This window comes from Tamandua tetradactyla, chromosome Y (genome assembly GCF_023851605.1).
Source record: "Tamandua tetradactyla isolate mTamTet1 chromosome Y, mTamTet1.pri, whole genome shotgun sequence".
Lineage (NCBI taxonomy): Eukaryota > Metazoa > Chordata > Mammalia > Pilosa > Myrmecophagidae > Tamandua > Tamandua tetradactyla.
In genome coordinates this window covers 2,679,419-2,702,932 of record NC_135354.1, presented here as the reverse complement: position 1 = coordinate 2,702,932, position 23,514 = coordinate 2,679,419, and the positions used below count along the sequence as shown (strand labels likewise).

The window sequence follows — 23,514 nt, the reverse complement described above, 5'->3', positions numbered from 1 at the left end:
TAGCTATCAAGACCAACTCTTCACACATTTTTAATGAAGAGAAACAAGAAACAACCCCTTTTGTATGTGTGTGGGGGGCAGTTGAAATATTCATGCAAGCATGCAAAAAAGAACAGTGGGTGAAAAATTTTCACAGGCTTGGGGAGAAGCAATTAGAAATATAATCACCTGTCTGTTGCTTAAGAAAATAAGCTTTGCAACTGCCTGTATACTCAGCTTCTCTTGGCCATCCAGATATTTGGGACTCGATTGAACTTGAAAAGCTTTAGTAATACACACTTCCCAAAGACTAAACTGGTGAAACTAAAGTGTCTGACTTTATTTTCACAGTTAAACTTTTAGGAAGTCACAGAAAATTCTCAATCTTTAACATCAAAAGAGCCAAGAAGAAAATTCTTCCTCCCAAATTTTCAGTCTGTGGGCTCAGTAACAATCTCTTTAGTTTTCTTTAAGCATGATCATTTTTTCCAAGGCTTTTAGCCATAGGTTTAATAACACACATGCTGGATATTAGCAGCCAGGGAGCAGGCAGTAGTACAAATCTTTTGCACTTGCTTTCCAGACCTGGCCTCTGCTTTGTGCTTTTGTAGATGGGACCACACAGAACTCAGGGTATAGAATAGGGTATCCACCAACATATACAAACATGAACACTCAAACAAAAATATCCTTTCATCAAATTAATTATTATTTTTTAGCCTTTATGGAACCAGATAAAGTAACACAGATAATGTGTTACGAACCAAACTGACTTGTAAAATTAGGTAGGGCTGGCTATCCGCTGTGCATAAATAACTTCTTGAAAGTAAACTTTTCATCAGGAATTTAGAAAACTGCACTTGCCATTTCAGGCCAATTTTATTCACTCTTAATGTATTGTGCTTTAGAAATATAAAAAAATCTCAAAATGTAGAGAACTAACAATGGTTAAAATACTGAAAGTTGAGGGAAGATATTCAAAACCAAGGGAATGGGTCAAATAACTGTTTATAAAATGAAGAATACCATAAGTTATTGCTTGTGAAAAATTTTAAAATTGTATTCCTAAATAGTAAATTATTATGTCCACTTTATAGAATAAGTATATGTGCATGTGTGTACAAATACTCCTAAACTTGACCCTCTCTCAATCTTCCCCATTTCATTAAGTGGAGACTCCATTCTTTCTTTCAACTGCTAAGGCAAAAATCCTAAGGTATCCTTGACTCCTCTCTCTTGTTCCCTACATCCTGGTCATGAGTAAATATTGTCACTTCTACCTTCAAAATACATCTAGAATCCAACCACTTCTTACCATATATACCTGGCCCTGGCCTCCATCATCTCTCACCTGGATTACCACAATAGACACCTACCTAGTTTCCTTGCATCTGCTGTTATCCCTTTATGGCCACATCACACAACAACCTGAAGTTTTAAAATATCAGTCAAAGCATGTCACTTCTCCACACAAAACCCTCTCAAAGTTTCTAATCTCATGTAAAATAAAATAAAATTCTTAAAATAGCCTATTAGGCCATTACTGGTGGGACAGCCTGAAACTCCTCTGTCCTCATCTCCTACAACCCCACCCTTTCCTAACTCTGCCACAGCCTCTCTCACCTGGCTTGACTATTCCTCAAATATGCCAAACGTGGTCCCATTGCAGAACTTCTGCAATTACTCTTCCATCTTCCCCAAACTTTCTTCTCTCAGAGAGCTGCATGGTTTGCTCCTTTGTTTTTGTCAAGTCTCTGCTCAAATGTCATCTTTTCAGTGAGTTATTTGGTGGCCAAACTATATAAAATGGTAGCCCCCATCCCATTCAGCACTCACTCCACATATGACTAGACCTGTATACTTTAATCAATGTCACCCATCATGTGCTAATTATATGTACTGAATTACCTGCTTATTGTCAGTCACCCGCTAGAATTTTAGCTTTTTGAGGGCAGTAATTTCTATGTGTTTTGGTCATTGCTATAACCCCAGATCTGGAACAGTTACGGGCACAGAGTATATGCTCCATACATAAATGTGGAATAAATGGATTAATTAGTATGTGCATGTATAGTTGACTCCTGCTTAGAGAAAAAGCAAATGCAAAAAAATTATCACAAGTTGTCAGGGATTTGGACTGGTTTTCCTTTTTTCTTTTTGCTTTTCTAAGCTTCCAAATTTTTCAACAGGTAGCATGTAATTGTATGAAATTAGCATGCAATCCCTAACAAAAGCAATTTTCAATCATAGGTTCAAGTTTGGTATGGATTCTAGATTTGCTACTAGCAGCAGCAGGAAAAATAGGTTTAAGGCATCAGCTACCTGAGGCCACCACAGCAAATATTTAAAGATCTGAACTATTAACAAAATGGAGAAAAGTAGGCAGGAGCAAGAAGCAATATTTAGCAATTCCTACTTAGTCCTCTACATCAGAAAAGAAGTAAGCTATGCAACAGTGTCAAAGCAGGGACTTATGAAGGGAACAGAGAGACATCACATAAAATATGCCCAATTCATTCATGTACACTCAGCATGAAGTCCTGTGTCTAACAAACATTGGTTAAAAGAAAGAATGAGCTCTGACATTTCTCTCCATGAGTGTGACTATGGGGTAAGACTAGAGATTTGTCTATCAATAAAAGTGGTAACTATTCAGAGGTCCCAGACCCTGACAATTCCCCACCTAAGTGATCAAGGGAGGGCCAGGTTACAAAGCCCTTGACAGATCTGAGAGACCAGGAATTATGGTCTGGACACAGCACTGAACTTGCCAGTGACTATATGTTTAAGCACAAAAACTAGGCCTTAAAATGTAACAACATTGAGAAATGGCTCAGAGCAATTACCATAATCCTGTGATAAGAAATCATCCTATAATTTGCATTTCTACATTTTTCTCATCTCACATATCCATATTTAAGGTAGCCCATGACAAACTCTGGGAACTGTTCTGTTCACTGCTTGTTGAAGTATGCTTTGAAAATTATTGCTTTTATTCCTTCTTTTCTTTATATATATGTTATATTTTACAATTAAAAAAGGTTAAAACTAGAATATTTTTTACCTTTTATTACAAATTTCAAATTTCAAAAATTTGAAAATATTTACCAACATAGCTCACTACTATAGCAGAGTTGATATCTGCAATAACTTTTTATGATATTTTAAGAAGGCACACAATTTTGATATTTAATCAAATGGTATTTAAGATACTGTTTAATTTTTAGAATTCAACTAATTCTGATAAAATGTATTCATAGATTTTTTCTTCCTTTCTTTAATTTTAAATTGGTTTATGAAACATATTGTACAAAACAGTCTTTACAATTACTACTTAGACTTTTTTTTAAATATGCTTATGGATAAATTAACTAAGATAAACATTTTAGGTGGTTAGGATTTCCATATGTTAATTGTAAAAATATTTGTATCTTCATATTTTTCTGAAATAAGGAAAATATTTAGTAACATAGGTCATTACTATAGCAATGCAGATATTTATAAGAACTTTTTACTTGATATTTTGAGAGCATTCAGTTTTGACAGCTGGTCAAATGGTATCTAAGTTAGTTTTTAATACTTAGAATTGAAGAACTTTGGTATCCGAGTATGTAGATTTTTTTCCTTGCTACCTTAATTTCAAATTGGTTTATGAAACCTACTTTGCAAACACAGGCTTGACAATGATTATATGGATATATTATTTAAATGTGCATATGGCTAAGCCAACCAAGATATGCATTGTTGGTGATTGTAAGCATATTGCTTGTTTTCTTAAATAAAAAATATGTAAAAAAATAATAATACTGTTTTTAAATAATTTGTTTTTACTGAACATAAAAGATATCTTCATTGAAGACAACATGGAGAGTACTGAAAAATCATTAAACATAAAATTTTAAATAATCTAGTTCTCTCATCTAGCTCTTGCTGCCATAATTTCCAGCAGTATGTGTGTGTGCACAGAATTTAAAATAAATAGTTGTTGCACAGAAAGTATTGAAAAATGATACTTTATGCAGTAAAAATCAGGCTCATCTAGAATTTCATTAAGTGTTCTATAACTAATGATATTAACACATAATGGCAATTCTTATTTATCAGGCAATGGCCATATGGCAAAAACTGAACTGAATATTATAAATCACCTCATGCAATTCTTGCACCAACCTCAGAGATAGTTTTATCAACACTTTTTACAAATACCTGGATTCCTAATAAACATTATTTTTAATAGTTGCATGATATACTATACCTTACTTATCTGAAATGTCATCATATGACTATAGCATGATTACTTAAGTATTACCCTATAAGGACTTTCATTAAGTCTCACTTATAATTCAGGGACTGGGCTGTCACTGTCACAAGTCTTGCTGTGAATGCCAACACATAGCCCACCCAGGTGAACATCTTGTGTAGGTTTGCTAGAATTTGAGTAAATTTCATCTGACTAAAAAAATTTTTATTAGACCCGAAGCAAGAAGAGCAGGACTTTCATAGCTTGACAGGGTCCATGTTTTTAAAACTATTTTATAATGCATTAACATTGTAGAACAGAATGTGCTAGAACTTTTCATTAGGGGCAGTGTTGAATGAGACTTTATTGGGGTGTATTTAACATCTAATACCTAGGTAAGGGAAGATGGAAGGACAAAAATTAGGTACTAACTTGTTCCATTTAAGTAGACAATTAGACCATGCTGTACATGCTCCTGAATAAGTTGCAATGTCCTTTCAAATATTTCTCCTGCTCTTGCTTGTTCAACAGTGTAAGGATCTCTTAGATACCAGAACAAGACCAGCAAATCATTTGGAGAGTGAGGACAGCTGACAGGAGTTTAGGAGGAGAAAAAGAAAAAACTAAAAATCAAATTAAAGAAATTACAGGAGATGAAAATTGCTAAATTCCAAAAAAGCATTGCTATTTAATATTTCTATAGCTACTTTTTATTGACATGATATACTATACCTTACTTATCTGAAATGGAAGGCAAGAAAACAAAAAGAACAAAACAAACAAAAATCAAAAGATACTAAAAGCAAATAATTAAATCAATAGAGAAAAGCACAGATATTCTATTTCAATTAAGATACTGAAAACACTTTGGAAACAACAACATGAGAGGAATACACTAAATCTGTATTTTGTTTTTGCCACATCAATACATAACAGGGCATCCAAATGCACTGAAATTTCAATAATTTCAGCTTTTGTTTGGAAAATGCATGTATTTCTGTTATCTTTTCCCCCAGAATCAGGTATATAGATGTTTAAATTAAAAGTTCCTTCATCAGACAGGAGATATTCAAATCATTTTTTAAAATCCCTAAGAAGTTCAGTGCATTGAGGGTGAGAATTCTGTTTAAATTTCCACAATGCCTCTTAAACAAATGTGTATGGGTTGAATTTATTGCTCTGTCAACAGTTGCAATTGTTTAAACAATTGATGTGGCTACAAATGGATCCTCATTTCGACTGACAACAGGAACTAGGAAAACATGAAATCTCAAATTATCAGAAAAAATATATTATAGAAGTTACTCATAAAAAATGTCTAGACACTACATTATTTAGACTTTAGGCATACTTTTCTCCAAATGTTATTTCTACTTTTCATACCACAACTTAAATTACTCTTTCACAAATTCCACTAGAAGCTATTTTTAAATGGTACAGAAATTATAATGCTTTTTAATTTTGGAAATCACGTGATAGCCAATAAAAGGACAAGGGAAAAGTTAGTAACAACATAAAATGCTGATGTTTTTATAACAAAGCATGACAGCAGTAATGGGAGGTATTGAGGCCAAGCCAACGGCAAGACTGGTGAACAGAGAGTAATCAGCGGTGATGTTTTAATTTTAGGTGGATTTCATTTTCTCTTATCCTCCCACCCCCACCCCCAACTCATAAGCTGTAGCTACCTAAATAGCTTGTAATTTGAAAATGTGACCCAGGAACTATCAGGGGCTGGTCAAGAAGAAAGTATACTCGTTCTGCTCCTGTTTCCTACAAACTGCTCTGATACCACCAAATGCCTTCTGCTACTAAGCTCTGAAGCTGGAAGAAATATGTAGTAAAAAAAGAAAATCTCATTCTCTACAGCCTCGGTCACCGAGGCTCACGGTACTGGAGTTACCATTGTCCCTTTCCATCCATCAGCCACCAGACAGGTCCAGTCTTCCTTCAGGAAATTTTCTAGCTGACCTTTCTTCCCAATCCCACCATAATCACCCCAGGCCAGGTTTCCTGCCCCTGTATCAGAGATCATGACAGCAGTCTCCCTTCTGATTTCCTCTTGAAATTACTATGCATACATCGGAGCAAAACAATATTGGGGATGGAGGGGAGACAGGTGTTCCTTGTGTGTGCCCGCATTTCCTAACTCCCGCTTGCAGTCAGCCTGCGTCATGTGAATAGTTCTGACCAATGCGCCACGACTTGATGGTTTACTTATAAGTCAAAGTGTTTCCTTCCTGGCGCCAGATTCCTCAGATCTCTCTCCCCCTGCTGCAGGGACCCTGAGGCCTCACAGGGCCGGGGGTCACCATTGCCTGGGGCAGGGGGTGGGGGGAGCCAGAGTAGGCAATTCGGCATGAGAAATAAGCCTCTGAAATATTAAACCACTGAGATTTTTAGGGTTTTATGTATTACTGAAGAATAACCTCATTCTCTCTCCTGAATAATACACTGTAGTGGTGTGAAGTCTGGGTGCTCAAAATGGAAACAACTTCATTGCTTTTTAAATTTGCTTTGTTTATAAAACTGTAGTAGCAATAAATTTAGCAATGGTGATAATAACGATAGTCAATATTTATTGTAGATCATCTGTCATTAGTCCAAAAAATAGCTACATGAAGTAATAACTACTTGGGTATACATTTTACAAATGAGGAAACTAAGCCTTATAAAAATTAAATGACTTACCCAAGGGCACAGGGTCCATTTGCATATCTTTTGGACCACTGCTACCTAATAAACTTTATGTGATGATGATAACTGTCCATTTTGTACTGTCTGAGAGGGTAGCCACTAGCAGGAGTGGCTATTGAGCATTTAAAATGCAGCTAGTGTGTCTGAGGACTGAGTTTAAAATCATAATTTTAATTTACATTTGCATTTAAATAGCCACATGTGGCTAGTGGCTCCCATATTGAACAGTGCAATAAAGAAGGGATAAATTCACCTTTTCCCCCCTCCCCCCAAAAGAGAAAATTGTTTTGTTGTCTACTTATGAAAGAAGCAGCAGGAGTAGTAATGGAAGCAGCAAAAGTAATAATAGTGGCTAACAGTTATTAATTATCTTCAATATGCTGGCTTTACATAGATTAATCCTCAGAAGAGTCCAGTAATATGGTTTTACTATTACCATCCCTGTTCTTCTACAGATGAGGAAGCCAAGACTCAGAGGGATTAAAAAACCTGTCCAGGGTTATCAGTGAGAAAGTGGTGGAGCAGGTATACAAATATGGCCATGTTCCTTGAAAGTAATAATAGTGAATAAATTAGAAAATCCATGAACAATAAGCAGCAAAGCCATCCTGTTCAGCCAATGCCTCTCAAAATGTTGTCAAAACTTTATAATACTTTATATGATTTCCTCTATAGATACACATCAGATAAAAATACCCACCTAATTTTAAATTTTAAAATTTAAATTTTAAAAATGGGATATTATACATGATGTGTAACAATCTGCTTTTTTTCTGATCATTTAAAATTATCATCAATACATTTTACATCACATAATTTATATAGTTCCACATAATTTGCCTTAAAGAGGTGATATTATTTATTTAACATATCTCTTTTTTCAAACACTTATGTTGTTTCCACCTTTTATTTTTTTCATAATCAATGCATGGGGAACCTCCCAGAACCAACATCCTTGTGTGTTTCAAGTGAATCGTTCCTACACAATCTTTGTACCATTTGATCCCAGGTCTCCTCACTTTTTTTTTTTATTTTGTTAGCTCTTCAGAGGAAATCTCCTCACTTTCTTTGAGCAAAAAGTCTGAATAAGTAAAATACTATTATCTCCCAAATAACCATAAGGATCCTCCCCTCTTGTTACACATTCCTCACCCACTTTGCTAAGCTTTACCTTCAATTCCCCGGGTATAAGAAAAGGTTTAAGCATCAGACAAGTTTGTATTGAAATGCAGGCTGCAGCATTCACTAACCGAGTGACTTTGAGCAAGGTATTTAATCTCTTTATGCCTCACCCTCTGCATTGATAAAATAAGGATGTTGCTATTTGCCGTGTATTCTAAAAATTACATGAGGCAATCAATGTATGCAAAGATGCAGTTGGTAGTAAGTTCCCTTTCTCCTTCTGTTTATCCAAACTATGAAACTTCAGGGCACCACTGAGGTTTCTTCTTCCCTACAGCCTTTTCTGATGCTCAGTGGTCAGTTTGCTCCTCAACCTTGATATTACACAAATTCTTCTCCATCTGGTCTTATGCTTCTTCTTTATCTTCTAGAGCACTTGGTGCTGTGTAGCAGAGAAAGCCACTAGAGAAAAATACCCAACCCGTTTCTTGCATTTGTTGACTGCAAATAACAAGGGGGTATTTCCAAGCACTTCCCAAATAACCTATTGCATTTTTCTAGTAAGTTCATTTTCACACTTTCCAATAAGACCATTGTGAGCTCCTTCCCAGACAATCCTTGTTTCTCCCCAAACCTCTTGCACCATCACCACCTTCCACCTCTGCTCCCTATGCCTTTGGATGGTTATCAGTTATACAACACCTTTTTCCAACTAAATATTAAAGATCTACTTACCTGCATCTCTTTCCAGCTTTCTTCCTGTCATAGGCCAAACATTCCAGGTATGCACTAGGTCCCAATCCACTCATGTCTTTGCTCTTTGTTACCCCAACCCCTCACAGACTAATTTGTACCAATGCTATCAGAATATGATTAAGTCATGGAACCTCCCAACTTACACACACCCAATTTTAGTTCCCTGAATGTACTGTCCCATTTCTATTTTCATCTCATTTTTTTTCACTTTTCACTAAGTATAAAGCACTTAGAACATACTAAGCGCTAAACTAAGAGTTTACTAAATGAAATAACCCTGTTCCAATCTGTCTTTTATCCTTTAGAGTTTACTAAATGAAATGACTCTGTTCTATTCTGTCTTTTATCTTGATTCTTGCCAACTTACCAACAATATGCATATTAAGCCCAATGCAATTTTTTCCCTTCAACATCCTGGAACTGTATATTGCATTTCACAGTTGAAAATGAAAATGATCATATTGAATTGCTCCTGGAACACAGTTCCTTCTGACTTTCCTCCTGTCTCACTAAGATTCAGAGTTGGTCTCTCTTTTGCTCTTCCTTTATCTTTCTCTGTTTCTCTATCTTTCTTCTTTTGACTAACAAGAACACAGAATTAGATCAATCATAACTTGTTTTGTGATGCATTTTCATCATTGATTCTCCCTTTTTTTTGGTGTCCTTTGGCTGGTTCCTCCTTCTCTGCCAGCTCTCTTAATTGCTGAAAAAGCCCAGGGCACAGCAATCAGTTATTTTGTCTATCTACAGATACTCCCTAGGTGATTCGTCTAATCCCATGGTTTTCATATCCTTAAATTTGTATTACCAGCCCTGATCTCTCTCTTCAGCTCCACACTCAGATACCTAACTGCTTACTCCAGGCATTTCAAATTTATCAACGTTTACACAACTATTGATCTTCACCTTCCTTCAAATTGCATTATCCCCTAATCTTCTCTCTCTCTCAATAAATGGCACCCAATTAGCTTAAGGAAAAAAACAGGAGTCATCTTTGACTGTACTTTTCCACCTTCTGAAAGTCCATTGATCAGCCAATCCTGTTGTATCTACTTAGTAGTGTGTGCAGAATCAGGCAATCATCACTGCCTCTACTGCTGTCAGTACTGATTCATGTCACTACCTTTTGTCACCTGAGCATCTCAGTGTCACCTTCTTCCACCACTTAACACTTGCAACCTTTCCACCCACACCAAAGTAATCTTTTAAAAATATAAATTTGCTTACAGAACTCCCCTGCTCAGACCTTTCCAAGGTCTTCTCATTACATTTAGAATAAAAGCTAAACTTGCTTGGGCAACAAGGTCCCACAGGATTGGCTCCTAAATCTCCAATCCTATTTACTACAACTGCTCCTCTTGCTCAGCATGTTCTCCCACTCTGGTGGTCCAGCTCGTTTTGATCTCAGGTCTTCACACACATGCTGTACCCCTTGACTGGCCTGCTCCCCCACCCTCAATTCCACATGGCTATCTACTCATAATGTACTTGCTCAAGGAAGTCTTCACGCCTACCCTAACTAAAAGAGACACTCTCCATCTCTCCTTAAGCCCTTGCCCTGCTATTTTTTATAGACTGATCTCCATTTGAAAGTAACTATTCATTTATTGTTTATTTGTCTCCCTCTACTGGCATGTAAGCTCCATGGGGACAGCTTCATCTATCTTGCTCCTTGTAATATTCCTAGCACATAGAACAGGGACTTACACTAACATTTTTAGATGTTTGTTGAATGAACAAATAAATGAATAAGCACTAGGCAATTATTTGTAATTAACTGAGTTAACCAGAGAACACTTATGTTTATCTTTTATAAAATGCTGTACATTTATCAATAAATCTATCAATGGACAAAACTAATCCAATTTTCTTTGCCGCTAACATAAGGTGTATAATATGCATATTAGGTGAGTTTATCAGCCACTTTGAATGCATGAAATATTTAAACGTTTATAATTCATAAAACTGAAAAGGAATTTTACCTAGACAAGACCCCTATTTTTTTGTGTATCACATACAAGGACCCAATTGTCTCATTTTTGGAGCCTAACATTTTTGTGCCAAGTAGACGACATCAAGGCAGTTAATTTTACATCATTTTGTGCTTCCATTATTGATTCCATTGTTTCATTATTAGTAACAGTTTAAAATGAATCTGTTTTTCTACAAGCAATAATCAGAGATAAAAATCCAAAATTGCTTATCCATGTATACAAGGAAAAAGCTGGAAAGGAAACTAACCAAAATAATGCCTTTTTTCTCTTTGGGTAGGAGATGATTTTAAAATTTTGTATATAAAATTTTATATAGAGCTAATTCATGATCAAAAGACATATTTTCCAAGTCAAAAATAAATATTTGGGGTGGGCCATGGTGGCTCAGCAGGTAGAGTTCTCACCTGCCATGCCAGAGACCAAGGTTCAATTCCTAGTGCCTGCCCATGCAAAACTAATAAATAAAAAAATAAATATTTATTGAGGGTAAACACTTGTTTTTTATCTAGTTATAGAACTGTGGTAATTAGATTCAGTTGTCAACTTGGCCAGGTGACAGTAATTAGTTCTGTTGCTGTGGACATGAGCCAATATTATGTGAACCTCATCTGTTGCTGATTACATCTACAGTCGGCTAGGAGGCATGCCTGCTGCAATGAATGACATTTGACTTAATTGGCTGGTGCTTGAATGAGAGAGCTCAAATTAGCACAATCCAAGCAGCTCAGCATACCTCATCTTAGCACTCACAGCTCAGCCCAGGCCTTTGGAGATGCAGAAAGGAGTCACTCCAGGGAAAGTTGTTGGAACCCAGAGGCCTGGAGAGAAGGCCAACAGAGATCGTCCTATGCGATCTATGGTTCTATTTATGGTTCTATTCATTTATTGTTTATTTGTCTCCCTCTACTGGCATGTAAGCTCCATGGGGAAAGCTTCATCTATCTTGCTCCTTGTAATATTCCTAGCACATAGAACAGGGACTTACACTAACATTTTTAGATATTTGTTGAATGAACAAATAAATGACGTAAGAAAGAACTTCAGTTGAAAGTTAGCTGCCTTTCCTCTGAAGAACTAACAAAATAAATCCCCTTTTATTAAAAGCCAGTCCATCTCTGGTGTGTTGCATTCCAACAGCTAGCAAACTAGAACAAGGACACATCACTTATATTTTATACATATTATTTTAATGGGAAAATAAGGCCATTTACATTTTTCCTAGAATAAACAGGATTCCAATTATCCACTTAAGTGTATTACCATTCTAACACATTGTGAATACTCTGTGGGATGTTTGACATACAGATTAATAAGATATTGCTTCTTTCCTTGAGGTCTAACAAGTCCAGTGGAAAAAAAAGACCTGTTACAAAATAGTAATAAAAGCAAATACAAAGATACAAGTGAAATGCTGCAGAATTTCAGAAGATAACCTGGTTGCCTACATGAGGAACTAAGAAGATTTCTATAAAAGGGGGATATCTAAGCTTGAAGGGACTTACCTGGTGAAGTCAGACTTTCCAGTATAGAAAAGAGCATGAATGAAGGCAAAATGTCACACTGGGCACACATGCTGATGAAGCACGTGACTAAAACTAAGTGTACAGAGAGGGCTGGAGTGATGGAATATGCAAAAGAGGAAGTGCAGGTAGGAGTCAAATTGTAAAGACTTTATGTGCAAAGCTAAAGCATTTGAATTTTACTCTGGTGGCAACAGAAATCTGGAAGAAGAGCTGCCAACATATAATGAGATTCATTATTTTAGAAAGATGACTCTGGAGGCAGGTAAACTAAAATGGTGTGAGGCCTATTGCAATAATCTGAACAAAACATAATATCAGCCAAAGATAAGACAGTGCCATGGGGATAGAGGTAAGAGGGAACAGACCACAGGGGTAGAATAATCACAGTTCTAAGAGTAATGGCTGTATTTAGGGAAAGAGAAAGTCTGACAAATTATCTAGATGTTTATATTGAAGGACACTCAGAATTTAAAACATCCCAGAAGTATGTTTGGCCAAACCCAGAAAAGAGGCTCATAGAATCTTTTAAAAACCCAACTGTGTAACTTTTGCCAAGTGTTGACTATGAATTATACATTTAAACATTGCAGGAATTAAGTGACCACTAAACCAGACTAGGAAATCACTGAGCAAGGGAAGTTTTGCCAAGTAAATAGACCACATTGGTTTGTAGAATCTCACTATAGTAAAACAAGTGCCTACAAGTGGGAACTGGGCCACACCATGAAGCTGTATAATACTGGGCAAGCTACCATGCCAATCTGGGCCCTCAGTTTCCTCACTTGTAAATTAAGGATGTGTCTGTTTGGTAAATCATTCTAAAAATCCTAAACTAATAAGCATGCAATTATGTTATAGGCTTCTACATGCTTTTTTGTTTTTTTGGTTTTTTTCCCCAGCTACCTTTCATACCCATCAGGTAAAGTATGCTATGCAAGTGCTAAGAAATACTGCTGTGAACATGTGTTGCTCTTACCATTTACACTCAGTACCATATTAACTAAGGCATATCCAATAGTGTTACAGGCCACACATTCATAACGGCCTGCATCCACCATGCCAATATCATTGATAGTCAAGAAGTCCTCTGGGCTAATATGAAACTTTCCACTTTCTGTTACCTGTACCCTATCCTGGCACAGAAAAGAATAATAATAATAATGATAACAATGAGAATAGAAATAAAAGCAGAAGCAGGGAGAATGGTTTTTATTTTGTTGTGTGTTTTTGGGGGGAGGGGTACCATTTGTTAGGATTTCACAAAAGAAATGTATTAGGGATTGTCCTCAGCTCTATCCACAATTAGAAAGAGAAGGACATTTAATCCAATTCAACCAAAACCAACTCAGCAGTAAAAAACTTTTCTTATACATTTCTTCATCGCTGAGACACAGCTTGATGCCAGAGTTACAAAGACAAATAAGACACAGATCATGCTCCAAAGGATTTTCCAGGTAGTAGGGGTGTAAGAGGGACTGAACACAGAGGGTAACTTCTATCAGATAAACACTGTGGTAAGGAATGCACAGGGAGTGATGGAAGCAGAGTAATGTGGAACCTGAGCTGAGATTTTGATGATTCAGAGCCAGCCAATGAAAGGGCAGGTGAGCCTTCCAGGCAGAGGAGCAATACAAATGCACAGGGTGATGTGCAGAGAGGAGGTAATGAGTGTGCTGGTAGAAGAGTAAAAAGTGAGGCAAGCATGATGGGTGGTGGAGAACAGGTATAAGGGAACATATCTTCCCTGCTTAAGAGCTAGCACTATATTCAGTGGTTGCTAGAGAACCAAACCTGACCAACCCTGTACCTGACAGGAAATCATTTCATATTAAGACATCTGTTTACAATTTTTAAAATACTGCTAACATATTTTGTATTGGGTATAATGGAAACAAACATAGAAAAACAAAACAATAGCTACAAAAAAATAGCACTTCTTTTTTTCTGTGATTTAAAAACTTTTTATCAGTTTATATTGTATATTCACATACCATGTAATCATCCAAAGTGCACAATCAATAGTTCACAATATCATCACACAGCTGTGATTTTTATCATCACTATTGACTTTTTTTCCTCATTTTTTGTGAAAAAAATATAAATATAAAAAAAGAAATACATTTCAAAGCACATCACAACAATTAGTTGCAGAACATATTTCAGAGTTTGGTATGGGTCACAATTCCACAAGTTTAGTTTTTTTTTTACTTACAGCTGCTCTAAGACACTGGAGACTAAAAGAAATATCAATATAATGATTCAGCAATCATTTTCATTTGTTAAACTCTACCTTCTCTGTATAATTCCACCATCACCTTTGATCTTTCTCCCACTCTTTAGGGGTATTTGGGCTATGCCCATTCTAACTTTTTCATGTTGAAAGGACTATTGATAATAAAAACAACACAAATCTTGGTTACGGGAGCATGTATCTATTAACAGGATTTTTCTTTGCTCATATCACTGAGAATGATGTGTAAAGACAAATATTTAGAGTTTGATTGTTCTGTTCCATTTTCATAAATTAAGGGTACCCTCAGAATTTCTTCAATTTAAGATGTACAATTTGAACTCTTCTCCACCATTGGCAATCTGGAAAAGAAACAGGCAGGCACCAGCTACCCCTCACTTAATAAAGTTTCCCATAACATAAGTACAGTCAGAGCCTATTTTGTGCTCTGAAGACACCCAGCACCTGAGATTCATTACCTTATTCCTCAGGCTCCCCCTGGGAACTGCATGGAATCTGCACATTGGTGCCAACCTCCACTGCCATATCACTTGAAATGCTGGCAAACACTGGCATAACTGTCAGGCAAGTGACATGATGCATATCAGTGTTATGAATCCATGAAGACTTGTAATTTATATGGAAAGTTTAGGTAAAAATGAAACCCCCCTTTCCTCTCTGACATCCAAGATGCATCTTCACAGAGTGATAGAGCTGAAGGGGGCCAAGAGATCCACTGTCCAACTTCTCACCTAAATGAGCTCCAGCCTTTGAAAGCACAGCCATAGAACTCTTCCCTCCTGAGAAGAACAGAGCCCCAGAGCCTTGGGCATGGCTTAAAGACCTCCTGAGATGCCCTGAGTCCTCCAGCACCTTGCCCCATGGGGAGACACAGCTCCTGGGAATAGTCTCCCAAAGAGGGCTGTGCAGGACACCGAGGAACACAGTGAATTCTGGAGAAGGACTGATTAGAGGAAGAAAATATGTAATTAGACTGAAGTGGCTTTCCTCATGTGAAAAGTTGAGAGCCTTAGTTAAATGTGACAAGGTTCTGGATGACCTTTCATGAATTCCATTCTTATGAATATTATCTCACTGAGCAGGCTGAGTTTTTAGCCACCCTAAATCACAACAAATCAGCCACTTGAAGCAAAGTCCATACAACCCAGAGCCAATAAGCCTGGGTGTACTTTATCAAACAATCTAGCAATGAGACAAGAGAAGAATTCTCTCTCAATGTCCCAAAACCAAGTTTCAAATGATCTTCAGCAAAGGGTCACAAAGGAATTCAAAGACCCCTAATTCTATCTTGTTCTTATCACTCTCCTAATCTCACCAGTTTGACTTTTAGAACAACATGCTTTGGGTAAAAAGCTAGGAGATATGTTTTCATCTTTTTTACCCTGGCCTTGTCAAAAAAGAAATGAGGAAACAAATGTGTCAAAACATTTAAGTTGGTAAATCTAGGTATCTGGGCAGGGTGTATATTGGAGATTTCCATAGTGCTTTCGTATTATTTTTGCAACTGTCCTTTAAGTTTGAAATAATTTCAAAAAAAAAAGAAAGAAAGAAACAGATATGAGACAGCAACGATTCTTCCAGTAGGAGATACAATTCAAATGGCATATCCAAAAGGACCAAAAGAAAATAGGAGTCTTATCAGAGGGCAAACAGGGGCAAAACACAATTGGCCTTTGGGGCAAAACACAACTGGCCTTTAAAAAACACCATTGCTGCTTTTATATCCAGCTGAGTGGACATTGCTCACTTAATAATCTTAGAAAAGACAGGCAAGAAACCGTCCTTTTCTAAAGTATATTGGTTAGCAAAAAAAAAAAGATTTGTTTTACTTACTACTTACTGTAGTACAGTACAGGCCATCATTTAAAATACAATCTTTTTACGAGCTAACATGAAAGAGACTTTAAGAGACCCTGTAATAACCTTGGGGATATAAGTTATGAGTGATGGTGAACAAAATACCAAAAAGGGAAGAGTAAACTCCTTATGGTCAGCAGTCAAATTCACATCAGCAGAACAGCATTAGAACAAATCAATGAAGGAAGCCTCAACCCACTCAGACACATACCTCTTGGTTGCACCATCAGATGTGCCACCACACTCTGAGAGCCATTGATATTGACAGCTTAACATTCATACTGGCCCTGATCATGCAGGGCCACTCCAGAAATCCTCAGTATTCCCGAAGAAAGGACAAGGTGGCATCTGTCTACAGAGAGCTGACTCCCTGAAAGGCACAGACATTATTTTAGCTGTTTATTCCCCACAGTGCTCAATTGTTTTAAAAAAAAAATTTTTTTTACTGTTAAACATAGCATATACACAAAGGAAAGAAAGAAAAAGCAATGATTTTCAAAGTACACTTCGACAAGTGGATACAGAACAGTTTTCAGAGTTTGGTATAGGTTACAATTCCACTTTAGCTGCTCTGAGATACTGGAGACTAAAATAAATATCGTATAATGATTCAGCACTCATACTCACTTGTTAAACCCTAACTTCCCTGTATAATTCCACCATCACCTTTGATCTTTCTCCCACTCTTAAGGGGTATTTGGACTATGCCCATTCTAAAATTTTCATGTTGGAAAGGAGCTGTCAATAATATGGGAGAGGGGAGTGGAACTATTTGATGTTCTGGAAGGGCTGGTCTCTCTGCATTTCAGGACTTATCTGGTAACCTAACTGGGTTTTGATGTTTTTAAAAGGCAGGGATTAAGGAGAACCTTATCTGAGAAAATGCAAGTATTACAGGAATGTGTCTGTCAGCATGAGTTACGGCAGAGAGCAATTTAGCCTTGCCCTCCAGTAAGCAAATCATTCATTCATTCAACAAATGTTCATTAAATGTCTGTTATGATATGCTATACACAAACTGTGTACAACTGATATAGAGATGAAGAAAACACAGTTCCTGCCTCCCGAGTAACTCACAGTAAGTGGGGGTGAGAGGGACAGATACTAGAGGCATCTATGATACTACAGTAATGACAAAATCAGAGTAAGGCAGAATAACATTGGCTCAGAGGACTGGCTTCAACACAGACCCTGATACTGGGTCAGGGATGTTTTCTGAGAGAAATATGTTGAACTGTGTATTTAAAAGCAAACAATAACCCAACAAAGGTCTTGATATATTCTCTTTTTTTAAGGGTAGACCTCCCCAGCTCTCATATATTAATTGCCTGAGAATAAAGAATTTCAGAGTGGATTGTGTACTGCTCATGTCTCCACCAAGTCTGCTCTTCAGAATTCCTGGAAAGGGTTCCTCAGTGGGACTAAAGGGTAGAGCCAGCCTTGGCAGGCATTTGGATCCAGCCCAATGTTCTCAAAGAGGTTCTCAAGGTCACTATACATTTGTTCCAGGGCAGGGATCCTGAAGCTGAAGTAGATCCTTCTCCATTGGAGTCAGGGTCCCTCTGCCCACGGGGGCCCGTGGCCAGTGCTGCTTCCCACATCAGAGGTCCAGCACGTTGTGGTGACTGCTAAAAATGGTTTGCTATTCACTTGACCCAGAAAACCCTATCAAATCCTACAGATCAAGAGGTTCAAATCTTCATGTTTACTTTAAGAACATCCGAGAAACTGCTGAGGCCATCAAGGGTATGCATATTTGAAAAGTGACCAAGTATCTGAAAGAGGTCACTTTACAGAAGCAATGTGTTCCATTCCATGGTTACAATGGTGGCAGTTGGTAGGTGTCTCCAGGCCAAACGGTGGGGCTGGATGCAGGGTGAGTGGTGCAACAAGTGCTGAATTTTTGTCGCATATGCTTAAAAATGCAGAGTAATGCTGAACTTAAGAGTTTAGATGTAGATTCTCTAGTCACTGAGCACATCCAGGTGAACAAAGCCCATATGATGCACCATAGGACCTACAGAGCTCATGGTCAGATTAATCCACACACGGAGTTCCCCTTGCCACACTGAGATGATCCCTACTGAAAAAGAACAAATTGTTCCTAAACCAGAAAAGGAAGTTGCACAGGAGAAAAAGATATCCCAGAAAAAACTGAAGAAACAAAAATTTATGGCTCGGAAATAAATTCAGATTGAAATAAATGCAAATTAAAGTTAGAGCTAGAAAAAAAAAAGAGAGAGAAATAGAAAGTTTTTTTTAAAAATATGGTCCACTACTGGTTTTCAGAAAATTCTATCCCACGTTATTAAATTTCCATGAAAATGTTAATTAATTGTATATTAAAAATCCAGGGTTTAGAGATTTGGAGGAAGGTGAGCATAAGAAAGTAGAAAGTAAACATGCCAATGTCCTTTCAATAATGAGAGATCACATTGGCATTTCATAGAATGCTATATGCAAGTAATGCTTTTGTGCCAGTTTGAATCTGTGGCAACCCCCCCAAAAGCCATGTCCTTAAATCTTCATTTAATATTGCTGGGTGGGAGCATTTGATTGTTCCCATGGAGATGTGACCCATCCAATTGTGGGTGATAACTTTTGATTAGATGATTTCCATGGAGGTGTGTCTCCACCCACTGAAGGTGGAGTTGCTTGCTGGAATCCTTTAAAAAAGGAAACATTTTGGAGAGTCCCTTTGGTAGAGCCATGTGAAACCCAGCAGATACCAACATGTTTGCCATGTGCCATTCCAGCTGAGAGAGAAACTCTGAATGTCACCGGCCTTCTTGAACCAAGTTATCCTTTCCTGGATGCCTTAAATTGGACATTTCTATAGACTTGTTTTAATTGGGACATTTTCTCAGCCTTAGAACTGTAAACTTGTAAATTATTAAATTCCCCCTTTTAAAAACCATTCTGGTATATTGCATTCTGGCAGCTAGCAAACCAGAACAGTCTTTACTAATGGGAACAAAGCAAAAATGGAGGACATCAAATGTCTCTGTCCCTTTTCCCAGAGCCTGGGTCATAGCACATTTAGTCACAGTTTGGCACTGTCCAGAAGTTATTATGTTTTCTAGGCCTAGGTCAATACAGAACTTTTTTCTTCTGTTCATGTCCAACAAAAGGGAGTACTGTAGAGAAAATCAAAGATACTCCAGGTCAGACATCTTACCTTTTTATATACTCAGAAGAAATGAAGGAGAAGTCTCAAACAGATAAACATACAAAACAGTCTATGAATGTGCCACTATGAAGTGGCATCACTCATAATAATGAAAAAGTGGAAACAAACCAAGTGTCCATCAACAGATGAATGGATAAACAAAAGGTGGTTTATACATAAAATAGAATATTCAATTATTCAGTTGTAAGGAGGGATGAAGTTCTGACACATGCAACAATTTGATGAGCCATGATGGCCATTGTTGAGTGAAATAAACCACACACAAAAGAACAGATATTCTATGATTTCACTTATTTGAAATACCAAGAATATGCAAATTCATAAAGACAGATAGTAGATTAGGGGTTTCCAGGGGGCAGGAGATGGGAGAAATGAGGAATCTTTTCTTCATAGTGGCAGAGTTAGCTTCTGCTTAGGTGATGGATAAGTTTTGGTAAGGACAGTAGTGATGCTGGCATAGCATCGAGTGTATAATTAATGTCACTGAATTATATGCTTGAAAGTGGTTAAAATGGCTGAGAGAAAAGAAATCTTACCTCCTGTAGTCCATGCAATGACTGGTTGTGGATAACCCTTTGTTTCACACTGGAAATCAACTGTCTGACCCTCGATAACAGCTCTGTCTTGAGGAGTCACTGTGAACTGAGGAAGAACTTCCAAAAGGAAAAAACTCAAATCACAAAAAATTTAAAAGACAGCATTGGGTAAAACTGCCACACATAGTTTACCGCTGCCACATCAAAGTAATTTTTCCCTCACCTTAGGAAATCATACTTCCATTAGTAACAAGAAAATGATCCGAGTTATAGTAGATCACCCTACTGCTTTGTGCAGTGTTGATGAACAGGTAAGAAAGAAAATCAATCTTAAGAGTCCACAACTAAGTGAAGCAGAAAGAAAAATTTGCATGCTGAAAAAGTATGCAAAATGATGCTATTCATTTAACAACTAGCTATAATACATACACAGCAAATAACAACATTTCAGTCTTTGGAAGCACAGATGACCTTAAAAAAATTATCTAATTCCTCTACTTAATATTTACAAATGGTTAAAAAATGTCAGCTTGTGTATCTGTGTTTACTGTTAAATTTATTTTGTTATTATTGAGTGAAAAAAGCAAGCTACAGTAGTGTACGTCTAGTATGATTTCATTTTTAAAGAAGTAACAACCATAGCAACATATATGTGAAAACCACATAATGTGATTGCACATCTAAATGTGCACAGAAAAAATCAGAAAGATGGATGGGAACAAACTATTAACACAGTAGCTACCACTAGAGGCAAAAATGTCCATTGGAGAGAAATGGAAAGGAGGTGATTTCTTTACATTTTGTGCTTTAGAAATGTTTTACGGTTTTCCAACAAATGTTCCGTTTTGCAACTTATTTAAAAATGAATACTCATTTTATAGCCAATTAAACCACTTGGAAAACATGCAAAAGTCTTAAAATATATACATACTCTCAGCACTGTATGTCCAAATGTTCATCCTAATGGAGCATTCAAAGATGTATGCAAGATGTATTGATTAATTCAATATATACATGAACACACATATGTGTACACATGAATTTGCTTATTCAACAAATACTTATACTTGCCAGGTGCTCTAAATGCTAGGGATGCCAGAGAGATAAGTCAAAGTCCCTCTCTTCACAATGCTTCTGTTAAGAAAATAAGCAAATTACCAAGTAATAGTCAATGAGTCAAAAAGTTGTAAGTGCACTGGATAAAAATAAAACAAATTAGGGGCAGCATGGGTGGGGGATGGGAATAGAAGCCAGGGCAAAAGTTGCTGTATTAGAGAGTAGTCACAAATAAGGTGAGAGGGCAAGCATGTGACATACTGGGGGGGCTGCATAAAAAGAGAATGCCTTTACTTGTATTGATATTTGCCTTGTATGATGATAAAAGCTGTGGCATGGATGCTGTCAATACTGTTGGATGCAAAACATGTGCACTCTCCGCTGTCTTCCTGTATGACATTTTATATATAAAGGCCACCAGAAGGAGTGATACTCACTCGATGATCAACTGGTAAGGGTGTCTGATCCCCTTTTGTCCAGGTGATGCATGGTTGAGGGTGGCCCATGGCACTGCATTCCAAAGTGATGCTTTCTCCAAACAACACTTCCGTGTTCTGTGGCTGTATTACAAAAGTGGGTAGAGCTGTCAGAATTAAAACAAAAGAAATTCTGAATAAATTTCTTCTAGTTTAATCATAGTCCTTTGCTGGAATTTTTCTGTTTTTAGGCTACTTGCACTAATTTGTCTCTAAAAATAAGCTTAACAAACAATATTTAATCAACACGCTGTTCTGGTTTGTTTTAAAAAATGTACAAACAATAAAAATGGTCCCCTGACTTCTGTCAAATAACATGTACGCAGTCTGAGAACAATAAGCATTTACAATGGATTGGTTAAGTGGCAGATTTTTTGTTTAAACATTTGCTGAACTCTACTGAAATTCTTACTTTTGCGTTGTCTAAAGGCATCATGTCAATTTTGTGAAATCTTGCTGTTGTCTTCTTTGGCCCAAAATACTATTATCAAAGTGTATTTAGAACATATATAAAGAATCAATTTCACCCACAAAAAGAAAAATGCAAATTAAAACTACACTGAGATAATATTTTTCAATTCTCAAGCTATGTATTTGATAATCCATGTATTTGATAATGAATTTTGGTGGTGAGTTTGGGTGGAAACAGAACTCCCACACATTGTTAGTGGTAATTTATATGATACAGCCCCTACTTGGACAGTGATATAGCCATACATATCAAAATTAAGAATTCATGCACCATTTTACCCAGCAATTATCTTTCTAGGAATTTATCACATAGATATACTTACATGCATCTAAATGACAGCACTGTATTATACAATTTTGTACAATATTGTTGTACAGTATTATATCATTTGCTCACTGTTTTATAAATCTTTGTATTCCCTACAAATAGAGTACAAGTTCTTTATATGACCTGGAGCAGTGGCTTATCTTTGCATAGGCTCATAGCAATCTGATGTTACAAAGAAGCTAAATATTATGTGTTTAAGCTAATGGATATTTGTTTAATGAAGGACTTTTTATTCAGCAGAACTATATTCCTTTTGTTTAGTTTGGAACTGAAATTTCATAACCAGACATTCTCACTCACTTAATAAATATTTGTTGTGTCTATACTGGGAGGTACCAAGCTGTGCTGGTTTGAAAAGGTTTATGTACCCTAGAAAAGCCAAGTTGTTAACCTAATCAACTTTATGGAAGCAACGGTTTCTTCTAATCCATATTTACTACTGTATGTTGGAAAGTTTAATTAGCTTATCTCCATGGAGATGTGACTCAATCAATGTGGGTATTAAACTTGATGAGGTGGAGATGTATCTCCACCCACTCCAGGTGGGTCTTGATTGGTTTTACTGGAATTCTTTAAAAGAAGATGCACTTACCACTGGCCAAGTTGACACATGAACCTGACCATGACAAGTAATACAAAGAAAAGACCAGTTTTTAAGGAACTAAGGACTCAAATGCAGAAACCAACACAAAATTGCTTATAAGGCATCTGACAGGTTTATAAAGTGCCAGGGAAACATGGACACTAAAATGACTTATCCCACAGTGGATGAAGTTAAGGGAAGACAAAAAAGCTCCATGGTGGAAGCTACAACTGCAACTTGGCCTAATGAATCTTACTCTGCTGCTGACCTACACACATGAGAATGATACTGTTCACCTGTCATCAGTCGGTAGAGTGATTTATGCTTGTTTTCCCCATTGCCATCATGGATTTAGATCACTCCATTCAACACTTGTCCAAGCCTGCAGCTCCTCTACCAACTGAAGGTCATATGTTAAACATAGACAAGGGCAGGGGTCACAACCTAGCAGGCTC

General features: G+C 36.9%; 1 pseudogene; it reads right to left on the bottom strand.

Annotated features, from left to right (window-relative positions):
- The window catches only part of LOC143672480 (peroxidasin homolog), a 70,345-nt pseudogene that overhangs the window by 7,921 nt on the left and 38,910 nt on the right, over window positions 1–23,514 (bottom strand).